The sequence below is a fragment of the Apis laboriosa genome, unplaced genomic scaffold (genome assembly GCF_014066325.1).
Source record: "Apis laboriosa isolate Shangri-la unplaced genomic scaffold, ASM1406632v1 scaffold170_cov151, whole genome shotgun sequence".
Lineage (NCBI taxonomy): Eukaryota > Metazoa > Arthropoda > Insecta > Hymenoptera > Apidae > Apis > Apis laboriosa.
The window spans coordinates 957407-982693 of record NW_025222134.1 but is presented as its reverse complement, the minus strand read 5'-3'; the positions used below and the strand labels follow the sequence as shown (position 1 = coordinate 982693).

Sequence of the window (25287 nt, the reverse complement as noted above, 5' to 3'; positions counted from 1 at the left end):
TAAATGAATTCTAAATGAATTATCGATATATTATTCTATTCACATCTATTTAATCAGTAATTAAATTCATTTATATTCATTTATATTATAAAAATTTTTCAAATTTGATTTGCTCGAAAACGAAATTTTGAATGAAAAAAACATTATTATTTTTTTCATGTAGAATCATTCCACCAATCAGCTTTCTTGCTACCATGATTTCAAAGACACCCTATATACTTCGTTATTTACCCAACCGGTTTCGCAGTTCCGTACTTGTTAGCAATCGTTGTATCAATTATTAGATGTACCTCGTTAGATGGATGTGACCTTGCTAGTCGGCTCGACTTCGTTAAACAGCAATTGCGTATCTGATGAAGAAAGTGCGAGGAGCCCGATAAAACTTATCATGATGATTACAAAGAAACAAATAAAATTTCAATTTTTTATGAATTTTTTTTAAAATAATCATTTTTTTGACTAAATAATCCAATCTTTTTTTTCTTTTTTTTTTTTTTTTTTATTAATACGTTTGAACGTTACAATTTTTTTTAATCCGATTCTGTACACACAAGACAGAAAACGTTGCGGGATTCTGATTGTTCTAATGTGTCTGGTCTCATCGCGTTGGCCGTCATCGCAAACCGTGGGGTCTCATAACCAACGACGTGTGGCCCTACCCCTTTAGGTGCCCTCCTGCCACGTTCTTCGTTCTATTCACTATTCGTATTAATTTTAACAACTTAAAGGGAATTTCTGACATAGGCAGTTGTTTTTCAAGCAATCGTTTGCAATATTTATCTTGTAGAGAAATAAAAAGAAAACTTTTTGAATTGTCTTTACTTTACATGAAAATTTAACAAATGTATGCGTTTATATTTGCAATATATGTTTGGTTATTACTCGAAAGTGATTGAACATATATATATAGAATATATTTTTCAACACTTATCGAGCAAAATTTATTGTATATATTTATAATAAGAAAGATATATTTGAATCGATGAAAAATTGAATTAGAATATTCATGGATAATCGAAAAGCTGATTCTGTGGAGAAATGTCTCTGTAGGAGAGAGGAACACGTGTCCTACAGTCGGTTGAGGCCACGTGTGAGGTGCAGGATGTTTGTATCAACTCCTACAACCGTGTGGTTCGACTCCAGTTGAGAATCGATGATTCGATATTCAACTAATTCAAATTTGATTGGTGAATAAGTAAAGCATATGAGAAAATCAATTATCATTTATAAATTTTTTTGATTTATATATATGCGAATTTTTTCGTTTCTGATCGAATTAATTCAAGTATTATCGATTTTAATATTTATTCAATTATCAATTTCAATTTCAAGTTGAATTAATCGATTTAAAGATCAAACATCTGTCTATTTGAATATTTGTTCCAAAGTAAATTTCTATATCGATTAAATTATCGACTTCAATATCAATCTCGATATCGAGTTCATTATCAATTTAAGTATCGTTAATTTTGACATCGACTTTGTCTTCAATCTCGCTTCATTATCATTCTCAAGTATAAATGTTATCACCAATTTCAATATTCTCATCAAAGATATTATTCTTGAAACCTACTACTACTATTACACAAACTTCTAAGATTCTCTTAAACCAACGTAATCCCAAAACGCCCAACAGATTAAAGTTCAACAGTCTCGAAACTCCTCGAATCAATCTGGCCCTGAACACCGTATTAACTAACTCACATTCCACGTTCCACCATAAATTCCTTTCCACGATGTATCTCTCCTACATCGTGTCGTTAATTTTCCATTCGAATCGATTAATCCCCAACATCTTCATACCTATCCATCAGATTCATTGTTCATCATCAACATCATCCTCCTTGAATCTTTTGTGTGTAGAATGCAAAGCGAGATGAGAAACAGAGAAGCAGAGAAAGATAAAAATAATTAAACATGGATAGATTACAATAAATGGATAAAAAGAGGATAGATGGGTAAATAGGAGAGAAAGAGAGATGGGGGTGTATTACATGGGTGGGGACGAGTAAAGGGGAGGGGAGGGGGAAGGGAAACGATAGGGCGAGGGAGGGGAGGGGGCGCCAAGGGGAGGAAGGCACACGTCACTTAGTTGAAGCACGTGCTCTGGTTTCTGGCGGCTGCTCCTGCTCAGCCTCGGTCTTAGACTCAGCCCTGGCGGCTGCGTTTAAATTTAGCCACAGAGCTTTAACATCGTCGTGTCATAGGACAAAGAATATGGCGCGTTGCACTCGCGCCAACATCTCTTGCCGACTCATGGGCTCATGCCTCGTTCTAACCCGCCAACGATTCTAATCAATCCCATATAACGCTTTTTTCATTTCTAATTGAACTCTCTACACTTAATCGTTTAAATTCATTTCTTTGAAGATGAATATGAGATGATGTCGATTTTTTAAGAAGAAAAGAGATAGAAAGTTTTACGATTTCCAATTTTATATATATCGTTATCCATCTTTATGAAAGTTTTTAATTTTAATATTATTAAAATTATATCTTATTAGGGATATACAGATTATTGTTGTTAAATGCTAAAACCTGAATTTTACGAATTTTTATCATCTATTTCATTTCTTTATCCTCGTAATAATTGGTGGATCGAAAAAAGAAAAAAAGAAAAAAAGAAAGAAAGAAATTGTGCCTAGCAAGAGAGCACGAGAGCTCGCAATGACGCAAGTAACTGGCTGATCGATGAAGCATGTACCGTGTGTATGCGTATAACTGGTCGTTTTATGTGCGATACGTAATACGCGATACACAGCGCTCTCCATCTGTTGCTAACGCGCAGTTGCGGACGCCGCTATCACGGGGATGATGTCGGCCAATGATTTTTTTAACACATGGAAAGTTTAATTTAAAATTTGCTTGGAAAAATTTCGGTAATTATATATATCGGATTTAAAGAATTAAATATTTGTAACACGTTGATCTTTAAAATTTTAGAATATTATTTTTATTGTTATTCATATCAAAGTATTGTTACGTGTTAAATATTGGAAGATTCTCTATTATGTTTCATATTAAATGTAGAAGGGATACGAAATAAAACTTCAAGCAACATTTTTGAACTATAAATAACTATAATCTATGACCTTAAGTTATAGGTGGTTTCTTTAAGAAGGAGAAAAGGGGAAAAAGATACTTAACTAATACTTTACTTTAGTTTGCGTATAATATTTGATTCAGAGAGTGTTATTAAAGAAGAAAGAAAAGATGCCAGATTTGAAATTTAAATTTATAAATTATTTAATTTAATCATTTAAATTTTAAATGATATATCGACGTATATCGAAAGTAAATGTATTATATTTTATATATTCTCGATTTAGACAATAAATTATTTAATTTTAATTATTTTAAAATATTCTTGACTGTAAATAAATTATCTGTTTCAATTATATACATTTTAAATAATCTTTCTATTAAAAATAAAATAAGAAAGATAAAAAGTGGATTTAAATTGTAATTAAATCAAAGAAATCATATATTACATTACAATATTTACATATTATGGACGTGAATAATCTAGCCTCGAATAAAACGTGAGAAACACAGAAGCCCTTCCTCTTGTCGTTCGCATTAAGTAGCAACCGTGGATTATACACACGTGTGTGCACACGTTCCCTTGGGGATACAGGCCCTCCCGGATCGTTCAGAATATGGGCCCAAGAGGAGAGAACCTATTCCTCATAAAATCGAAATCGTTCGTTACGTGTTTACCGTCGAAAAATTCCCTTCCTGTTTTCAGATCGTGAATCTTCCCTTACGTAACCACGAAAACACGTATCTTGAAATTTGATATATTTACTTCTTGTGCGTCGATGAAATAATTCAGACAAATCATTTCTCCTTTTTTTCCCTACCTAAAGTTACATCAAAAAAAAAAAAAAAAAAAAAAATGAAAAAATATTATTTACAATCGATTATTTCTTCTTAAACAACATTGAACTCGTTTCAAAATCTAAGGATCATCTCGTACACGCGTATGTACAAAATTTTACCAATAACGCAAGAAGAAATTTCTTTTTACCACTCTCGATCTTAATTTAAAATCTCAATATCGATTAACAATCACGTTCAAATTCATCTAACATCGTCCTTGCACACGTAGTATGACCCTACGCCGTTCAGCCACGAAGACGGCTGCCGTGCCCTCGCGAGCAAGGGTCGCGAGGAGTTCACGTAAGAGCGAAGGGACTCCGGGGGTGGAATGAGAAGGGGGCGGAGGAAACGTTAAGACACAGGGGAGGAAGGGAGGAGGAGGAGGAGGAGGAGAAGGAGGAGGAAAGCGCAAGTGCAGGCGGGAGGCTGCAGCCGGCTGTGCCGTCAGCTGCCGACAGATTTATCGAGTGGCACGTGCCGATCCAGAGCAATGTCGTTTTATGCCTTCCTCTTTCCTAGCCGCCGCTTCGCCGAAAGCAAAAATTATTGTCGCCTTTCTTTCGTACGCGCACACGCTCTCTTCCCCTCCCCATAGAAAAAGGATCTTTTTTTTCTTCTGCGCCGGCCGTTAATCGGATCTTGGTAAATTGGATTTTGGTACGTTTATCGAGGGATGTTAATTATCGTTTGAGAAAGTTTTATTTTCATTCTTCGAGGGAAAGATGTTTGATATTTAGGGACGATTCCGTTTTAGATTCGATGATTCTTGATTTTTGGTTAAGTTTGATCTGAAACTTTGACAAATCTTCTTTCAGGGATTTCTTATTTGTGATGAGAAATTTTTATCTTTATTTCTTCTTTTCACCGTATTTTTGTAAAGTATGATTTTCGAAGTATGATTTCGTCTATTCGATATTCTGGAATTCTTCTGGAAGAAAGAATAAAGATTATTTTTATCTCGGTGTGATTTCTCTAAGTGAGAGAAAAGTGGAAATTTAGGAGTAACTTGGCAAAACTATTCCGCTTTAGTCGCATGATCTCATCAATGAATCAGTTGAGCTTCAAGATTTGGCTCGCTTTTTGAGCTGACATTTTCCGACGTATGTCTTCTGCGTGGAATAACGGTGGATGTTGAAGAGGAAATGGAAAATAATTTTAAAAAGTATTGAATTATATTTTTGAGAGAGTTAAAAAATTATACATAAATGTATAAACTCTCTACAATTTTCCAAATTCTATACCTTACCTCGAAAAAAATATATCGTTTTATTGGATTTTCAGCGAAAATAATGAATCCACGAATGTCATAATATATTACCACTGATAACATAAATGAAGTTAACGAGAAGATAATAAAAATATCTATTACGTAATATTTATCAATCCAAGAATTTCTCATTTCTTTCAAATGAAAAGTAAATCGTCTTCAATAGTAGTAATATGTCCTTTTGAACTTTGCCATTCTATTTGATCGATTACGCATTTTATTTTTATTCATTCCGTACTTGATCTTATTTTACATCCCATTATATATTTTTATAACCATGAAAGTAATTATAAAAATCATTAATATAAAAAAAAAAAGGACAGAGATAAGTTATAATATAAAATAAACTAATTTAAACCGTCCAGTCTGATAACGTATCAGATGCGTGATGCAATGTCCATCTTCTGAAAAAGAGAAAAAAGAAAAGAAAAAGCATATATCATATATCAAAATGGTTAAAAATCTTTCTTACAAATACTACGATATGCTTATCAAATCTTCCAAATCTTTTCACTTCTCTCTCTCATTCTCAAGCAAATAAATAAACAGAGGAGGGAAGGGGAATCTATCGATTCGATCGCACTTGAAAAAGCGTTTGAAAAAAAATCGATCCAAAAAAAAAGAAGAATTGTCGCAAAGAATAAAGAACTCCTCCGACCCGAGCAGAGCATGAACTTTCGAACTCTGTTCATTCCGATCGATCGAACCGGGACAGAACGAATGATAACGATTTTCCTGGTGGAACCGTATTAAGAGTGACTTAAATTAATAACGACCGACTATTTTGGAGAAGCTTCCATGCTCCGTTAACCCGATTAAAGGTGAATACGGCGAAACGGAGGAGATGGCATAAAGAATTCAGTTGAATCTTCCATCGTGACTGGTGGAATTGGTTCGGTGATTCAATTGTCCCGGTGTAATTATGGAAACTTGGACGTTGCGACGAGCTGCTGCGATTTTCGATCGGTTTTTTTTACAACAACCGATGGGATCGGTTTCCAGGGGGGGGGAAGGGGGGTGGTTTAGGAATTATATCGTGTCACGTCGGTTCATTCGCCCATTTATCATCCCCTCTCCTCGATTTATATCCTTTTTTTTTTTTTTTTTTTTTGAATAAAATAAACCCACAGTCATATTCCATCCTCATTTCCCGAATTTTAATTATATCAGAGTTTATCATTTCTTTGTTAGGTATTCTTGATTAACGTATCTTCTTAAGCTTAAGTAATTTTTAGTCAATAAAGGTTTTGATTAATCTTTTTCTACATTTCAATCTGATCAATCGTTTGCATTCGTTTAGAGTTTGGATTGGATATTGGATCTTCTTCTCGAAGAATTATTATGTTTGTCGAGATTGAAGTAGATTTTCTTGTGATTTAAAAGAAATTATAATCAGTGTTTGGTAATTATTTTTTTCTGAATCGATGATTTGGATTGAAATTCTTCCTCTTTTTTTCGTTTTCAGGACAATCGTCGTGAATGCAACACCGACCCTGTATTTTGGCTCCTACATGCAATAGAAAGGTAAGCGTATTTTTTTTTTTTTTATATATATTTGAAACGTTACCGTTTATATAAATAAATTTTGATATCATGTTCGAGAAAATTATATGGAAATAAGCATATGGAAGTTATTACATATCGATAAAATCATGACGCATTCATTAAATGCAAACTAAATTCATCGATAATTACGAATAATTAAAATATTTATTATTTAATAAAACGTACTGACAATCTTCTTTGTTTCACACACGACGTCATCCTGAAATTAATTTTTATTCAAAATATTCAACGATACTTACAACGATAAATTCTCAATAACCTATTTTCTCAATAACGAGTATTCACAACATCGTATTCACAGGCCAATCGCATGAATTCTTTGATAATCAAAAATTCCAAAAGAAGATAGAACAAACTTCATCGAATACCAATCAAAATTACTCCAAAAATTTCCATTTTCTCCATTAATAACCATCATCAAGATGTGATGTTGTAATTACAAACTATAGAAACCCTTTACAAATCACATGTTCAATCAGCATTCTCTCTCACACCAAACCCATGAAACCATGGAAGTCAAGTACCACCCTGAACATCGATAAACGATCCAATACGATTATCATTCTCATATTACAATATACTTTTTCCCCTCGATGCATCGTTCTTCGTCGTGTCTCGTCATCATCATCATCATCATCGTCGTCGTCGTCGTTGTCGTCGTCGTCGTCTTGGTCGCGTCGGTAAGGTTAGTTTGTCGGGCGTTCGACTCCGGTGCAAGCCGGTTGGACGTCCGTACGAAAGAGCTGGTTGGTCGCTTACACAAAGACCATCGCAGAAAAGCTATATCGGTGGTATTTTGGTTTTGGCTCGGCTCGACCCGCGCAGTTCTGGGAGTGGAGTTCTAAAAACAGCAGAGGTAAGTCCTGCCTGCTTGTGCTGCCTGCTTGCTTTGCCTTGCCTTGCCATTGCGTCTCTCGCGTTGCCGCATATTCGGCCCGTCTCCTCGTCCTGGCCATCCTCTCTCTCTCTCTCTCTCTCTCTTCCTTCTATTCTACTTACTTTATAAAGAAAGAAAAAAAGGGGAAAAAAAAAGAAAAGAAACACCGAACAACAATTGCAATTCGTTCGATCCGCATCTCGTGATTTCTCGCGGACATCCTCAGAACGAAAGATATCTCCTTCTCCTCTTCATATATATATATATATATATATGTATATATACACATATATTTATATGTATATATATATATACTTTTAAATCCGTCGTGATCGTGCACCCATAGAAAGATTGTTCAAGTTGTTCGAAATATGCGTTACAGGCTTCTCGCGTTTAAACCCGTTCGCCTCCCCTTGATCCGTTCTTAGCCGCGGCAAAACTCTTTAGCGACTAGCCGATGCGATCGCTACACCGCTCTTCTTATAACTCGGGCATACTATGCCGGTTTCATTCCCAGAAGGCACCCGGTGGCGAACCTTCTTTTAGGCACCCTCGCGACCGCCTCACCCGGATTTATTTCTTCACGCCGAAATTATTTTTGGGATCTTTTCACGCGGTTTGTTAATACACCACGGCACACACCGACAACATCTCTTCTTCTATCCACTAACTCTGTCTCTTCCCGGCTTGACGGACCTCTACGTTTTCGTTCGGTTCTTTCTTCTTCCGTTCCTCCTTGATTCCCACGACCGCCACTAACCGCCGATCTTTCGGTGGTACACGCCGGTGGGACCAGTTGGACGGAGCGAAGGATCAAGGGAACGCGTTCTCAGCCATGGAAGTGGAGTTGCATTTCCTATCCTGTCTTCCTCGTCTCGAGTCGTCGAGGGGTACTCGTGTCGTCGGATCCAATTTGAAATTTGAACTGGTTGCACGATTCGAGGGATCGGGCCGCCGTTTGCCAAGTTTCGAGATCGATTTCTTCCCGATATTCTTCTTCTCGATCCGCGTGTTTACCGCGTGTGTACGTGCAACCGTAGTTGTTGTTTGGTTTTCGATTGAAAAAAAGAAAACTATAGTGTAGATCAGTTCTGGAAGAATTTAGTGGATCACGTTGGGATATACGTATATATGATATATATATATATATATATATATATATATATGTATATGTATAACGATTTAAAGATTGGACGAAGAAAACGTGTGAAACGATTCGATGGTATCGAAAGTTCAACATGGCCAACCGAGAGAGATGTTTTCGGCGTAAGTTTCCACCATTTTCTAAGCCAAGGCGCCCTCGCGCGTGATGCGTTTGAACGGATTTAGGCTGGCTATCGCGGTGGAATTTTGCTCGTCTATATTCGTCTAGATGACATCAGGTGTTGATAAGGGATTTTTTTTAAACAAACGATCGATTTTTTCGAATTCGAACTAGTTTTGACGTCTTTTGGTTTTTTAAAGTTTTATCGAAGGGAAATCTTTAGTAAACAAGTCGTAGGATTGTAAAAAAATTGTAAAGATTGATTGAATTGAATTGTAAACTCTTGGTGTGGTGTCAAATATAGGATTGAACGAATATTCGTGAATATTATTTCTAAATAATATGACTTAATCGCCTGTAGTTTTCATCTTTTTTGTCTTGTTCTTTCACGTGTCCCATCATCACGTGACCGCGATACAATATCACGTCTCTTCAAGGATCTTAAGGATCTTGGTTGCTGATCTCGTTCTTTCATACCAAGAAAATATTAGTCATTTATGTACCTCAATTACTCTTATCTCATTTTTTCTTCAATCAGTATCTTATTCAGTTCAAATTCTCAATTCTTAATCATAGCCACTCCATCTAAATGCAATTTCCAATGCCTCTGTCGTTTTGGATAAATCTGAAAAAAATATAACAATATTGCAAGTTATTTTTATATATTTGCAGGAAATGTAATATCTCGTGGTTCATTTAAAAATATACATCCTCTATGATTCATCTTTTTTTTTTTACGAAATATCGTTCCTTTTTTTTTAGTTTTTGACGAATGAAGTTTACAAATTTCTTATGCAACGAATAAAATTCTTATGCACTTTTGAATTCTTCCACTCAAAATTTCCTAGTTTCTTGTTTGTCATTTATTAACGAAATTTTAATAAATAACATTCGCATGATAAAAAGAATAATGAAAACGAATAAGCATACCGATCGATCGATCGATTACCGTATAAATAATATAAACATTATAGAATATCATCTTTGTACGAGATAAAATACACGAACTTGCCTGCCATATTGAAATTTATTGTGTCACGTGTTAGCCATATAGTCTCATAATTTTCTGCTGTAACCATGCCAGCACAATTTTGACAATTTGGTCGCGATCGTAATAGGTATTGCATTTTGAAATCGGCCAACATACATCTTGTTCATTAACCCTTGGCAAACGTTTCGTGGCGTCTGCCGGACGCCGGTCGGCATGTTTTTGCGCACATTTTCCGCAACAATTAAAATAAACATTCTTATACAACGTTATTTAGTTTGAAGAACTCTTTCTTATTTGTTTTTTTTTTTTTTTATTCTTTTCTTCTTCTTCTTCTTCTTCTTCTTCTTATGTTAAGCAATCAAATTTTTTTTCTCGTAAGAGTAGTTTTCCATTGGGAAATATTCGACGATTGCTTCGCCAATCATTTTATGTACAGAGTGTGCCGTTTGTAACGTTGTACTTTTTATAATTTTAAAAGGATTTTTGTTCCGGAAAAGACGATTGAGGGAGAATTTTTCGAATTGTATTTGGGAACGAGGAATATCTAGAGACAGAGTTAAGATTTAATATTTATTCCATATTTAAGGGATTAATAAAAAAGTAAAGTTAATCTAAATTGTCGTTTCTTATGATTCAATATCAATAAGATTAAGATTAAGATTGCAGAGGGAGTCAAGTGGAACAGTAAGTAATTCTTAATTCTTATGTCATACACTTAAGACTTGCATTTGATATGACACTTATATCTGAATTATTTTCTTTTTAAATATTATTATATTCTTTAAAAAAAAAAAACTCGTATACGAATAGTGATCGATTGTAAATAATAATGTAAACCGTGCGATTCTTCTATGAAAATTTCAAAAAATTCCCTAGATCTAAAATTCTCTAGATTAAGTATCATTACTTGAATTTCTCACTATTGAAATTAAACAGAAAATTTCACGGTAAAGATAAAGGAAAGAGAAATCAACATTTTTTTCTTAATGATATTTTTTTATATGAAACACCCAGTAGATCGTAAATACATAAATGTAGATCGGTGAATAAGAGACGCGTAGATCGAACGTCACGTTCGTTCTTCTGCCCTTTACACGTTACCTTGATCGTCGTCCAAATCAAACGTAACAACAACGAACACTCTTCGTTCACGTTCGTATCATCATTCGAAAATTATCTTGATATCTAATCACGTTATTTCTAGGAACAATCGTTCCAATTAAATTTATTGGTCACAATTGATCCTTCCGAATATTTCGTTTATATTCAACAGATTGATCGAAACGATCGTTTTCCAAAAATCCAATGAATGATACAATCCAATTTGAAGATTAAATTTTAAAATTTTATTTCAACAAAATTACAGAGAACGAATTTTCTTCGAGTAGTTCTTTAGAGAAATGATTACTTTACAAACGTTCTAGTTATTCTTCTTATACTGGTAAAATGTATTCCATATCGATTCAAAATTTTAAAAGAATTGAAAAAAAAAAAAAAAGAAAATGGAGAAGAAAAATCGATTCGATTTCGTTCGCGAAGATTAACGTTGCAAAGGCCAAGAGTAGTTTACACGTTAAATTAGTTCGCACTTTCACTAGCCTCTTTACACGCGTTTTATCTTCTTTCACCTCGCATAATCTGCAAGAGTTATTTCAGGGTAACTTTACCTCGTGCGCTCGCGCGCTCCCTCGAACACACGAGCAGAGAAGGGTGAATGAGGATCAATTTGCAGCTCGTCACTTGACCACCTTGAAACTGTGTTATAATGATCGACAGGTTTCACCCCTTTTTAAAGATGCACTTAGGCGCAAAGAAACTTTCTTCGAAGAAAGAAAATCATCTCTCTGTTTTTGATTCGATTTCGACATTTTCGAAAATATCGGATCTTTCAGTTTTTATTTCTAAATTTTATTATTATGTCATTGGAAAAAAGCGAATAAGATAGAATATCGTTTCTTTAATTTTTAAATTCGACCAACTTTCTAATGTATGATTCTTAAGAGAATTTATGAATGAAGACGAGAACGATAGGAAATAGTTTAATATCTTATTTATTTCCTTTAAAAGTTTCAAATTGAAAATTATATATTGTATATTATAATTTCAATGATAAATTTAAGATAATGTGAATAATAGAGAATGTTTGAAACTTGGAGAACGGCGGAACATTTGGATCGTGAAACGTTTAGATTAGCGGAACGTTCGGACTATGAATCGCTTGAATATTGGAAACAATCGAATGATAGAACATTTGAACAGCGGAACATTCGTATACTAAAAACGTTTGTGATGCATTTGGATGCGAAAAATACACGTGTTATGAAACTTTTGAATAGTGGAACATTGGAATTGTAAAATGAATGGTGCAACATTTGAATGCTACAACGATTGGTCAATGAAATATTCGAATCGTATAAGTTCTCCAACAATAAAATCTTTGAATGATGAAACGTTCGAATAAAGAAACATTCGAATCTTAAAACGTTTAAATTAACTTCAGACAATGGACGAGTCGAGGACGATTGTAGAAATCGAGAAAAACTTGTTTCTCTTCCTTGATAAGCGAACAAATCAACTAATCTCTAGCTAAATTACCTTCCTTAATTGTTTCGATCGAGCAAATCGCGGAGACAAAGCTTTCGCCTCGAGTCGAAAGGGCTTCCTTCGTTTTCTCGCTGTACGAGAGAGAGTGGAACCTGTTGCTCCCCCTCGTCGTCGATGAAAAGCGATATAACTCGCGATAGCATTGGCTGAACGCGGAACACACAGGAACAATCAGCCGGCCTTACTTTGAGATTTCGTCCGATCTTCGTACGACTGGTCACCTGGTGACGTCATCTCCGGAGTTTGGTCTCATTCTCTCCCTTTTGGTCGCGTGCCAAGTGCGCAGATCACACGTGCCTCGGTTAAATGGCAGCTCTTGTGCGTCCGCTACGTATTTCGTCTCGTTTAAAAAGCGGATAGCTATGAAAATTTGTTCTAGAAATTTTTTTTTATTTTTATTTTTCTTATTCGCCCTGTATTCTTTTCGTTGATGTTGTCTTTTTTTTTTTTTTTNNNTTTTTTTTTTTTTTTTTAGAAAGAAAGTGTAATCGTTATTCTTTTTATTTATTTTATTTATTTCGTCGACGTGATTTTTTATTACAATTTCAGAGGTATGATTGATTATTGCTATTATTATCTCTCTTGAATGTGTAACAAATTGTTATTTATTCTTAATTAAAATGTTAATTATTCTTTACAGTTTTAAAATATACATTTTTATTCTCATAAGAATGTAGAATTATTGGAATTATTTAGTTCTAACGTATAAGTAATAGTAATTATTTTCTTCTTATGATAAATACAATTATTACTATTATTTTTTTCTTACATTTTTTAGGAGATATTTGTTGTATTTATTTTAGAAATATTTTTCTAGTTAGGTAAGATAAATTATATTTTTATTACATTCATACATGTTTAAATAAATATTTCAATCTGTTTTAAAAATCTTAGAGAAAAAGTAATTTACATATTGTGAAATATGTACGAGATATAAGGAAATCTTTTATAAGAAATATTTTAAAAAAAAAAGTTCAATGAATTATTCATACTTTTTTTTTTTTTTTTTTTTTTTATAAACTTGTTTCCTTCGTGAAATATTTACAACGTAAAATAAGATTGCTAATTATCATAAGAATTAATAATAGAAATTTATTTATTAATTTATTTTACTCATTTTTAAGAATTTTTAAAAATTCCTCTTTACCATTATATCATTCCTAAAATATCTTCGAGAAAAAAAAAAAAAAAGTAATTCCGCATCGTTTCCAAAATAACAAGATAAAACAAATTTTCCTCTCAACAAAATATCCATCCAATATTGATTCTTCCTTTCTCGAGAAAGAGATCTCGAAGAAAATCGATCGATCGGCTCTATTTCAAATTACATCATTCCCCACCACGATCAAAAAACACTCGAAACGAGCTTTAAATCGACTTATCGAAACGCAATAGACGGTCGAGAACGCGTTATCGAGTGGCGTTATACATCAGAACAGATCGGGACACGTGTTCGTATTTTACATAAGTGAAGATTGAACGAGTTGGAGAGAGATTTTCCAGCGTCGTCGGAAGCCAAGATGTTTCTTCTGTGGCGGCAGGATGAGCGGATATCCGGTACGGCAACAGACGGCCGCATGGATCTTCGAAATATCGTGGTTTCGAGGGATAGAGACGGCTGTTACGCGCGCTCGTACCACCAGTGTAAAAGTTTCGCTTCGAGATGGTTTGGTGGCCACCTGGTATTTTCCTTCAGAACGACAGCCTTAAAGGGGAGTTAGATTTTCGTAAGAAAACGTTCCATTCACGTTTCGTGACGATTAAACTCGAGATCTCGAGAGTTTTGTTCCTTAAATCCATTCAAGATTGGTATCTAGATTCATTGTTCGATGATATTTCGTTCCTTTCGTTAGTTTTCAATATTTATCTAGTTTCGTATATTTTTCTGATTATCTATTACTTTTTCATTCTGTATCAAGCTTTATATAAATTGTTCGTCAGATTATCATACTTGGTTTATTTATTTTAAGAGAATAATTTAGACAATTAACATAAAATTGTTGAGGATTGAAATTATAGATATCGATGAAAAAAAAAATCATACGTGTCATCCCAAGTATGCGACGCAGCATCAAAAGATTACATCGAAAAGATCTTTAGAAAAATCTTAATTTTAATTAACTCCCTTCAAGCGCAATATATCTCTGTAATTCGAATCATCGAAAATAAAAAAAAAAAAAAATTCTTTACATATTAGATTATCGAGATTGTGTTACGATTAAGATAGAGCGTAAAGATGATATTCGTACATATCTAAGATACATAGGGTACCACGGCACAGTATGTCCCGATATTGCTATTGATCGAGGCTCTCCAAAGGTATTTGTTACGTGTATTGTTTTTCCTTCGCACCGTCGAGCAAAAGGAGATCACGAGGGCCGACATCCCTTTTACACAGTGCTCTAAGGTATCCGCGTCTAGTTAACCGTTCCCTTTTTCCTCGCTTTTTCCCCGCTTTCTCCGGAGCACGTTTTTTTCAACGGCTCGATCGAACCCTGTTGCATTCTATGAAAATTCGAATCCTATCTATCGTACGTTCCTCGATTCAATATTATTTTTTTTATATGAAACTGATCTTGATCGAAATTTCATCGAGTAATGGAGTCGAATTCGAAACGATGCGATTCAATCATTGGATTCAAAGATTGAAGAATATTGAAGATGAAATTTGTTGAATTAATTATTGTTGATGTGTTTGGATAAACAATTTTTTTTTTTTACATATTTTATGGTAATAGTAAGTCATATTCACGGAATGAAATGATATTATGTCTTATTTTATTCTAACGTGTAGAAAAATTAGATAGGAAAAAATAGAAAATTTATTTTTAGAAAAGTATTGCTATGGGAATAAAAGTTATTTGTTTATAAACATGTGGATCGTATATAGTCTCGTTTAGTATTTTTTATAACATGATGTAAATTATTTCTTAAGATATTAAATAATCGGGAAGATCATCGTTTTATAATTACAATAATTTGAAATATAGTTAAGATAAATTACAGTTCTTCCAGAACTGAGAAATTTTTAAATGTAAAAATTTCATCCTTGTTAATAGTCATTTTTATTATTTTTATTATCGTTGTTGCTGTTGTTGTTGTTATTATTATTATTATTATTATTATTATTATTATTATTATTATTATTATTATTATAATGATATCCTGTTTTCACATACGTGCGTACACACAAATAATCTTTTCCGTAAATAAATAAATGAACATTATCTAGAGCGAAAGCAAATTAATCTAATAAAACTTATTTACATAATTGGTTCGATTAAATGTGTTTTTCTGTTCCACAGTTTAACAATGAAAATAGCCGAATAAATAATAAAAAAGGAAGTGGACGAAACTTGTCTTGTCTTTTTCTTCTCTGTAATGTTGAGTTTCGATTGCTCGATCATTCGTTATCTTCTTATTACAAAATGTATCAATATCTGTATAATCATTAAAGATTCTCAAATCGCGTGATTGTAGAAAAAATAACTTTGATAATGGCAAAATAAGGCAATTCATTATCGAAACTAATAAATTTTCTCTCATGAGATACGTCATAATACTTGTAAGAAATATTAACTGTATGGGAAAAATATATGAAATTTAAAATTTAAAATAGGGATAAAACAATAATTGAAAATATTTAAATATCAAAACACGATTTTATGAAATATATTCTATATTCAAATTTTCCAAAGAAAATGATTTGAAGGGAATATTCAATATAGGATATACGACCCATGTAGGAAACATGTTAACCCTTTTACTGCTTAAGGGCTCCTATCCCTGGTACAAACAACCGTTGTACTGAATCGCGTAGGAACAATTAATTGGGTATTGAAACGTGTTACTCTGCTCTACTAAACTTGATTTGACTTATTATAGCGAAATACTTTATAATATAATATGAAATAACAATAATATGAAATCTTTTAAATATTTATTTTATTCTATTTTTTATATTATTCAAACAAGAGCGTATATTATAGTTCAAACTGTATCGAATAGATTATTTACTTATTAGATCTCTTATAATTTAAAAAACATAATCTCTCGGATCTTATATGCGCGAAAATGCATCTCCATCGATAAAGAAGAAATCATTTCAAAGCCTCCGTGAACTCGATTCGATTTATTCGCGCTGCGCGCGCCACATTCATCTCATATTAAATTCTACAGGAAAATCTCGAGAAATCCATCTTCATTATCGGATGAACGACGCTTAACCGTGTGACCCGGTCGATCTCTCTCGCAAATAGAATCGTATCGAGAATGACAGAAACGAGACTGACGGTAAAACGGAAATAGACGTCGGTTCCTGCAACTATCCGCGAAATAATCGGCATTATGATTAACTACGTTTCAGCGGGCCGATTATTCCGACCGCGCAACTTGCCATGCTGACGTTTATCCGATACGTTCTGTCCCATCGAGTCGTGACGCGACCAATCGATGAAATGGAAATGTTCTCGATGCTCTTTGTCCATCTTATGTATGCTTGCACAAAATTATCTCCATTAAACTACTTATATGTGAATATTACGCGTATATTAAAAAGAAATATCATTATTCTTCTCTCGTAATTTGGAAGAAATGGAAATTAATAAGGGAATGCTTATAACATCCGACCATTACTGATTATTCTTTCAAGTTAAGTTAAGCGTGTTATCCATGGTTAATGGTATCATGCTTTTTATGCGTTGTAGAAACGTTAATGATATGAGGAAAAAGTTCATTAAAAACGTACACGTGGCATTAAACGTGGTAAGTTCTCACTAATAATTTTGATCATTAATGATTACATTAACATTTTCTTTGCCTAATTACTATACTAATGTGTTTATTCCTTTATCATATTTTATGATCTTTATTTTTTTTAAATAGATTTTTATAGCATAGATGATTACACATTCACTGTTAGATTTAAACGTATTGAGTATGTATTGAAAAATTTATTTTATCAAACGTGAAATTACAACGAAATTTGGATTCATCTCATTTCTAATCTATGATGTTAATATCGTAAAAGAATATATATCAAATATTATAATTTTTAAAATTTTTCTATAAACAAGTAATACTTATTTAAATTATTAAAATGATTATTCAATATTATTATTTATTTTTCAATCCAAGAAAAGAAATGCATCTCTCGTTAAATCTTTGGTGAGCGAGTTATCGAGAGTTTCAAGCATTCGACCAAAGTATTTTTGTGATGCAAACTTCTCGAAAACATCTCGCGTAAACTCGCACGCTCTAGAATGCATAATGTATCGGCGTGTCTTCACAAAAGTAGCTTATGTTCCGCGTTCAACGAAGATCATCTGACAATTTGACATCTGCCATTGTTGCAGATACAATTGCCACTGATCAGCCTACTTGCTGCACACATTGTATTGTAACTGTTAAACAACCTTACTCACCATCATATGCGATAATACTCTTGGAAAAAATTAATAATTCCATCTGGTTAGCAATTTTTAAGTTTTTTTCCAATAATTATATTATACTATATTTTATTGATGAAAATTTTTTTCAATTATTGTACTATAAATAGTACCTAAGTATATTAGAAAATTAAAATGATTCATAAAAAAATTTCCTTATATCTTGCATCAGGATATCTCATTATTCGTGATCAACAATCAAGCAAGAGGAAATTCCTTATGAAGATATAAGTGGAAAAGAAAGAATAAAAATTTTTTTTATTTAAAGGTTTGTTTTTAAATAAATCAAGTTTATGTTAAAAATTTTTTAAATACAAGTGATATTGGTTAATTTCCGATTAGATACAAATGAACTATTGATAAATGATTATTTTATGTATAAAAATAATAAAAAATATGAAATAAAATTTTATGACTCTTGTTTTATATATGCAAATTTTAATTTACACATATAAATTTTATCATTCTTGTTTTTGAGAAAATCGAGAGATCGGAATCGTATACAAAAAATCGTATAATTGATTTTCAAATTTAATTTTTAAACAAAAAAAATTTATTCTATGTTTTTTGCTTATTTTCGTATGTAGAATTATCTCTTATCGATAATTTATTTGTATCTAATCAAGAATTAACCAATTTTATTTGAACTTGAAAATTTTCCACTTGACTTGATTTAAAAATTAAAAAAAAAAAAAAAAATCACACGAAAAAGTTTTATTTTATTCGTTTCAATTTATTTTTTCATTAAGAATTATTTTTTGCTTAATTGTCATTGCTATGAATAATAAGATAATCGTGATATTCCTATATCTCTCGCGAAGTTACTAGAGTTTTTTCTGATAGTCCTCTTTAGGCCAAGAGTTCGAGTGCAGACACGCGTCCACAAGAATTAGCCGGTGTCGCCCTCAGCCATAGTGTTGCTCGTTATCTGTATCTGGAGAATATTAATTACTTATCCACTGTCCCGTTTCTCGCGTCTTTTCGCGCTCGGTCGACGAGATCGATAGACTAGGATATATTGAACACTTGCCTGCTCTCTCGACGGGTTAGGTTATCCGACCTCTGTAGGGGGACAGCTACGTTGCAGCTCATGCATAATACATACGATCCGACCTGGAGTAGATTTATATTTACCCGCACCTGGGATAATTCGTTAAATATCGACAGCCATTGCCAGCTCTTGCTTGTGAGCTTTTTTCGCAACGAAGATGATTCGACAAGACGTTTTTACGTTTGTCGGTCTAGATAGTCTTTGGTTTTTCTCTTCGTGTCTTTGTTTCAAATAAAAGATACTTCGATTCGCGTGCGTAATTGCTATATTAATTTCAATGGGGAATTCGAGACGGGATTATTTATTAATGGATAATATTTTTTAATAATGATATGTTAGATTTTTATTGTAATATTTTTATTAAAAAATTTAAAATTTTATTAAATTTTACAAATTATTTAATAGTCGTTTATATAATTTATAAATATTTTTTCTCGATAGAGTTTCTTTTCAAAATATTGATAATTGATAAAAGTGGTCTTTTCTTGTAATTTTATAATTAATTTTAAATTCTTCATTTTATAATTAATTTTAAATTCTTCATTTCTTCAATTCTTTCAATTATATGTTATATATTATAAATACATCATAATTATTAAATTTAATCAGAAAATTAATTACTTTTAATAAGTTTTAATTTTTTTAATTTAAATATTTTATATATTTAATTAAATATTTTATAGTAAATTTACAAATTATTATTCAAAAGATTATTCATATCATCGATTTTGCTTAAAATTTGGATTACTATGTCTGTATCTTTAATTTATTTCATTTTTGGAATTTTATAATAATTCTTTGTCTCATTATAGTTTTACATTTAAATTTTTATTTGATTTATGAAATAATTTTAAGAAATTTAAAAGTGTAAATATCAAATTTTATATTTTTATGATATTTTATTACTTTTTTAATTTATTATGTCAAATATTTTTTATCTAAATATTTATGAAACGAATTAATCGGTTTTAACTTTATTTCAAAGTTATTATATATAATTAGACCTTTAACATTAAATTTCCATAATATATTACCAACCTATATATATAAATTCCCTAGTATTTAAAATATTTAAATCAAATACTATTCAGATATAAATATTATTTCGGAAAAAACGCCCTCTAGGTTCTTGAAATCGATTTAAAATGTTACGTAACTAAGTTCGTGGAGTTCAAGTGATTTGAACGTGGATGCTCGATTCAATTTCATTTCACACGGCTGTCGGATGGTTTGCGAATAACTGATGGAAGCTAGTCGCTAGCAACCATCAAGCGTCTTGGCTCGTATAATATTTATTGAGTTGGATTTTCGAGTTTACCAATAGCATCCACCGTGATATGATCTCTGTAGTTGTCTTCTCTTGTAATTCAACATATTTGTCACAATATTTGATCAATCACCATCAATCAATTTTAAACATTAATAACTTACAAGTTAAAATATATGTTCCAAGATCAAAATTTTTTTCATAATGTTTTAATCGTTACAATAAAAACATTTTTTTTTTTTTTGATTTTCTTTAATTAATCATTTTTCAATGAAGTAAAGTATTATAAATATTTAAGTGATAAATATATTACATAACCTTATATATTATAACATAATATATAACAAACTTTAATTGGAAAAAATTTTTTTTATAAAAAAGATTTGGATAAATATAGATGATTTTTATGTTTTTTTAATTACTTCAATAGATATTTGATAAATATTGTTTGTATAATATGTGTTGGATAATATGTGTAGATAGAAATAATAAAACAAAACAACAAAGTGAGATTAAAAATTGAATGTTGTACAATATGTACAATGGATTAAGTAGGAATAAAGGAGCTTTAATGTAAATAATTACATATACGGATTGATAGTTCTGTAGCTGTAATATTAACTCAAGCATCTGATATATAAAAGTACTTTCATTATGTACGATATCATACTCAATAACCTAAGGATCTTAGATTCTATTCAGATTAGGTTATATTCAAATAATCTAAATGGTTAAAATAAAATTGTACTCGAAAAATCGATGCATACATGTAAAAATTGCTCAAGGAATTTTATTTTATATTTGAAACATTTTTATTTATTATTCAAATAAATGATATATGAATAATTGTTAATCTTAGTTAAATTTAATATAAACTCAAATTCATACTATAATCATTATTTCATTCTCTAATATATTTTGAGAAAAATATATATAAAACATCGGTTAAATTCTTTAATCAAGCTATTATTTTTGATCAGTGAAATATTAATAAGATGTGAAGATGTCATTTTTTAGCAATTATTTGAATTTTTGTGATTATAAGAATATAAATGTTAAAAAATTTTAATATAACATGAAATAAAGATATAAATTTTAATTTAGATATCTGAGAACAGTCATATCACTTTATATAAAAATCAATTTATTTATATGTTAATTTTAAAATATAATATTGGAATAATCTATAAACAATATATATTCAATTTAGGAATATATTTTATAAATTAATTAAAATTCATAAAATTATTAAATATAAATACCTAATTGTAAGATTGTAATTATCGTAATTTTTTCATAAATCTTTTCTATCATTTTTATTCCATTTTTATTTTTTTTCTTTTGTTTAAAATGAAATATATGTTAATAATTACAATTATTTATTTTAATAAAATATTGATATCAGTTGCAATCGAATGAAACTTTCTTTTTGATATTATGACGAAGCCTATTCGTAAATATTGATTTCAACTATTATAGTCAATTTTTATTTTTGTATTGAATTCTCCGTCAAAATAAAAATCACCAACATATCAACATAATCCAACATAAACATAAAATTAATTGATAATTAAACATTTGTTTTGCAAAATCAAAATCAACGTCGTTCAACACACGGTCGAAGTTGGAATGCTACCGCGACTGTTCTGTCTGAAAATGGTACGCATGCGCGGCATATACGGCGTCGCGCAATTGGTGTGGTGGCGTCTGACGTTGATCTCTGTGAGGGCCAATCAGCGGTTGAACCTCGTCGATGTTAGCTCGGCGTGCCGAGGCGAACTTCAGAGGCGAGGTGGACCGACTGGTATGTGCAACACGGCCAGGCCCCCTCTCCTCTCCATTTAATCTCTCTCTTTCTCTTTCTCTCTCTCTCTCTCTCTCTCTCTCTCTCTCTCTCTCTCTCCTTCTCTTTCTCTGTCTCTCTTTCGTTCCTATGCTCTCCACGCGACTTCCTCAAATCTTTATTTCAGGCTCGACCGCGAACTGGTCGAGGCGCGCGGCCCGCTTTTTTACCGTCCGATACGACGCTTCTAAATTTGAATCTTCTACAGAGCAGTGCGAATCGACGGCTCGCCGCACGTGAAAAATATTTTAAGAAAGAACACGCGTTTCTAGTCATCGTTTCTAGTCAGCCAGGATATTCTAACCTAGCTAACCTGCTTTCTGGTAAGCTGAATCCTGAAGAATTGTTTTATTGGCACTGATGTATATTAATACAAAACGACGGACTCGTAAAAGTGAATAAAATATAGAGAAAAAATATCGATATATCACGATATATCGAAGCAGAAGAAAAAAGGAAGAAGTGAAAGAAAGCGAAGAAAAGACTGGAAACAATAAAGGAAGTTCTTATTGCTGTTATTGCCGTTGTTGTCGTTGCGTTGTCGTCGACTGTTGTCGTTACGAAGCAAATACGTGATTGGCTTATTCTCGAACCAACAAAATCCGGCGTGCAAAGCAAGTGACGCGTGTTGATGGAATCGTTAAAAACGAGTGCAAGTTGATTCGTGCCAAAAACTATGTGTTATTTCTATGATATCACTTCGAAGAGAAGTTTTGTTTTGATCTTAAAGTTGTACTTTTCGCAAGGGTGTTAGTGGGAGATATCGATTGCGGGACCATTGACGTCCGTTCTGGAGAACGAGCTTTTCTCTTCACACTTTTGACTAAGCTAACCTCTTGATAATTGTATTTTCTCATATATAGTTAAATACATGTATACACATATTATATATATATAAATATATATTCCTACATGTGAATGTTCCGTGTACATGACATTGAATGAACATTAGATGCTGATTAATTCTCAGAAAAAGCTTGCAAAACGTGCCTGTACTAAACTAAATTGTTATTGTGACCGAAGATTATTATTCATAATTCTCTAGTTTAATATTTCTCGAAAAAAGAAGTGGGTCTGAAAACAAATAAACCATCGCATAATATATGTCTTTCTATGATCGTAACTCGATTGAAAAGTCACTTTTACGAGTCCAAATTTTATCAAAAGACATATGATATTTTGATAAAGAATAAATGTGTGGAATTTTGAATATCGCGTGATCAAGTGTCTCAATTGCGATCCTTCAATTATATTGTGACAACATCTGTGAAGAGAGTGCGATTTCGCCATCTTTGTTTTGATATCGATTCAGTGTGCGCAAGAAGATCGATCGATTGGCGAACGACCCGTCGAGATGTTCGACTGATCGAGCTCACTTCGAGTCGGTGAGTTATCAAATATAACATTCAATTATAAAATGATTTTTTTATTGTTAAATGATTACAAATATTAATGAATTCTATTTAATTAAGATAAATGCATTACAATTATTTAAAATAACTAATATCTGTAATTGTTCAAAATATTTTCATTTTAAATATTATATATTATATAGATTTTCAATATATTAAAGTATATAAAATATACGTTATATTAAAAAATATTTGTATATTTATATTGAATATGCGTATATTAATCTAAATTAATATGTTAAAAATTAAAATTTGTATAATATAAAATATTGGAAATGGAAAATATTTCTAATAATTAAGAATATATCTTATTTTATAAATAATTACTATATATTTAAAAAATTATATAAATGTTAACAGAAAAAAAAAATAATTTCAACTCTATCGAATCTATCTATAGAAAATATAAAATTTTATTTCTTTATTTTCTTTTTATATATTTTTTTTATAAATAATGATATATTTCATGATGGATCATCGAGCGATTCAAACTTCGCGATATCGAAATAGCGGTTGCAAACGAAATACTCAAAAGAAACAAGTTAAATTTGACAAAATTCAACATGTCATATAATATTATATACTAACTATACGTGATGAGTACTGCTTTGAATAAAATTGATAAAGCTCATGTTATCGCAGCTCGTGTGAGAGCTTCTATGGAAATTGATACATCGAATTAAAATAGTCCATTTGCTTAATATTTAATGTTCAAAATATTCAATTTAAATATTGTGTTGTTATTAATATAATTATATTATTAATATATGAATATATTATATTATTATCTTATAATAAAATTAAATATGAATACTGTCATATTGACAGTGGGGAAGTGCTAAATTTCTATTGATTATCAATGTTTGACACTACTTAAAGTTCGTCTTGAGATGTATCATTCACAGAATATAAAATTTGTTAAAGGTTTAAAAATATGATATAACTCTTATGTTGTATTAATATTTAGAAAAGTTAATTTCTTTTTTTGATTACTTAATTACCTAATTCCAAATGAAATCAATAATTCCAAACTTTTTACATAATTTTACAAATTTTTTTAAACAAAAATGTAATGAGAAAATTAGATAATTACTATGATTGATATTTTAAAAAATTTTAAAGAATATAAATTATGAATTTGAATTTTTTGTGTTAATAAAATTCTATTCTGTAGTAAAGTTCAAAACATTTTTTTTATATTTATTTTGCATTATATATTTAAAAATGAATAAAATAAAATAATATATAAAATGCATGAAAAAAAGAAAAATTTTTTAAAAATTATAATTAAAAGATATAAAATGTTTAATTTAAATATCTTTAATAAATGAGACATTTCAGGATTCAAACTGATCAATTCCATCTTTTTAAAAAATTGTGTATTTTAAATATCAAAAAATTTTATAAAATAGATAAACGTAAAATTAATAAAGATAAATATAAAATAATAATAAAAAAATATACAAAAAACAAAAAAGTTAAAATTGAAGATCAGAAAAAAATATTGCATTTAAATATTCCAGATGCAATTGATTCATGAAATATCTATATATAAAACTTATGAATTGAAAATTATTTTTTATATATAGCGAAATATTATTCGATACAATAGAGAGTAGCTTCTGACGCGAGTGCAAAATACGACATGTGTACGAGAAATATGTAGTGGTCGCTGACCCTCGCTTCACATTCTACGCTCTTGTATAATAAACCAAATTCGATCGGACGACAACTCGAGCGAATTGTAACTCTTTTCTAACCTCTCCACTCTCCAGAGTGTTCTCTTTATTGTCACTAGCAAAGAAATATCGAAGCC

At 31.2% G+C, this 25287-nt stretch overlaps 1 protein-coding gene across 8 annotated transcripts in view; it reads left to right on the top strand.

Annotated features, from left to right (window-relative positions):
- Window positions 1–25287, top strand: part of LOC122711532 (myocyte-specific enhancer factor 2) — a 52213-nt gene that overhangs the window by 12585 nt on the left and 14341 nt on the right. For 3 of the 8 annotated variants that reach the window (XM_043930387.1, XM_043930386.1, XM_043930380.1), the window contains exon 2: window positions 6615–6673. The gene's annotated coding sequence lies outside the window, so the exon portion shown is untranslated. Of the gene's footprint in view, window positions 1–6614; window positions 6674–6715; window positions 7572–8667; window positions 8859–10325; window positions 10532–21868; window positions 22021–22182; window positions 23445–25287 lie in introns of those variants that run through there. The other 5 variants (XM_043930384.1, XM_043930381.1, XM_043930385.1 and 2 more) reach the window with 5 other exon arrangements.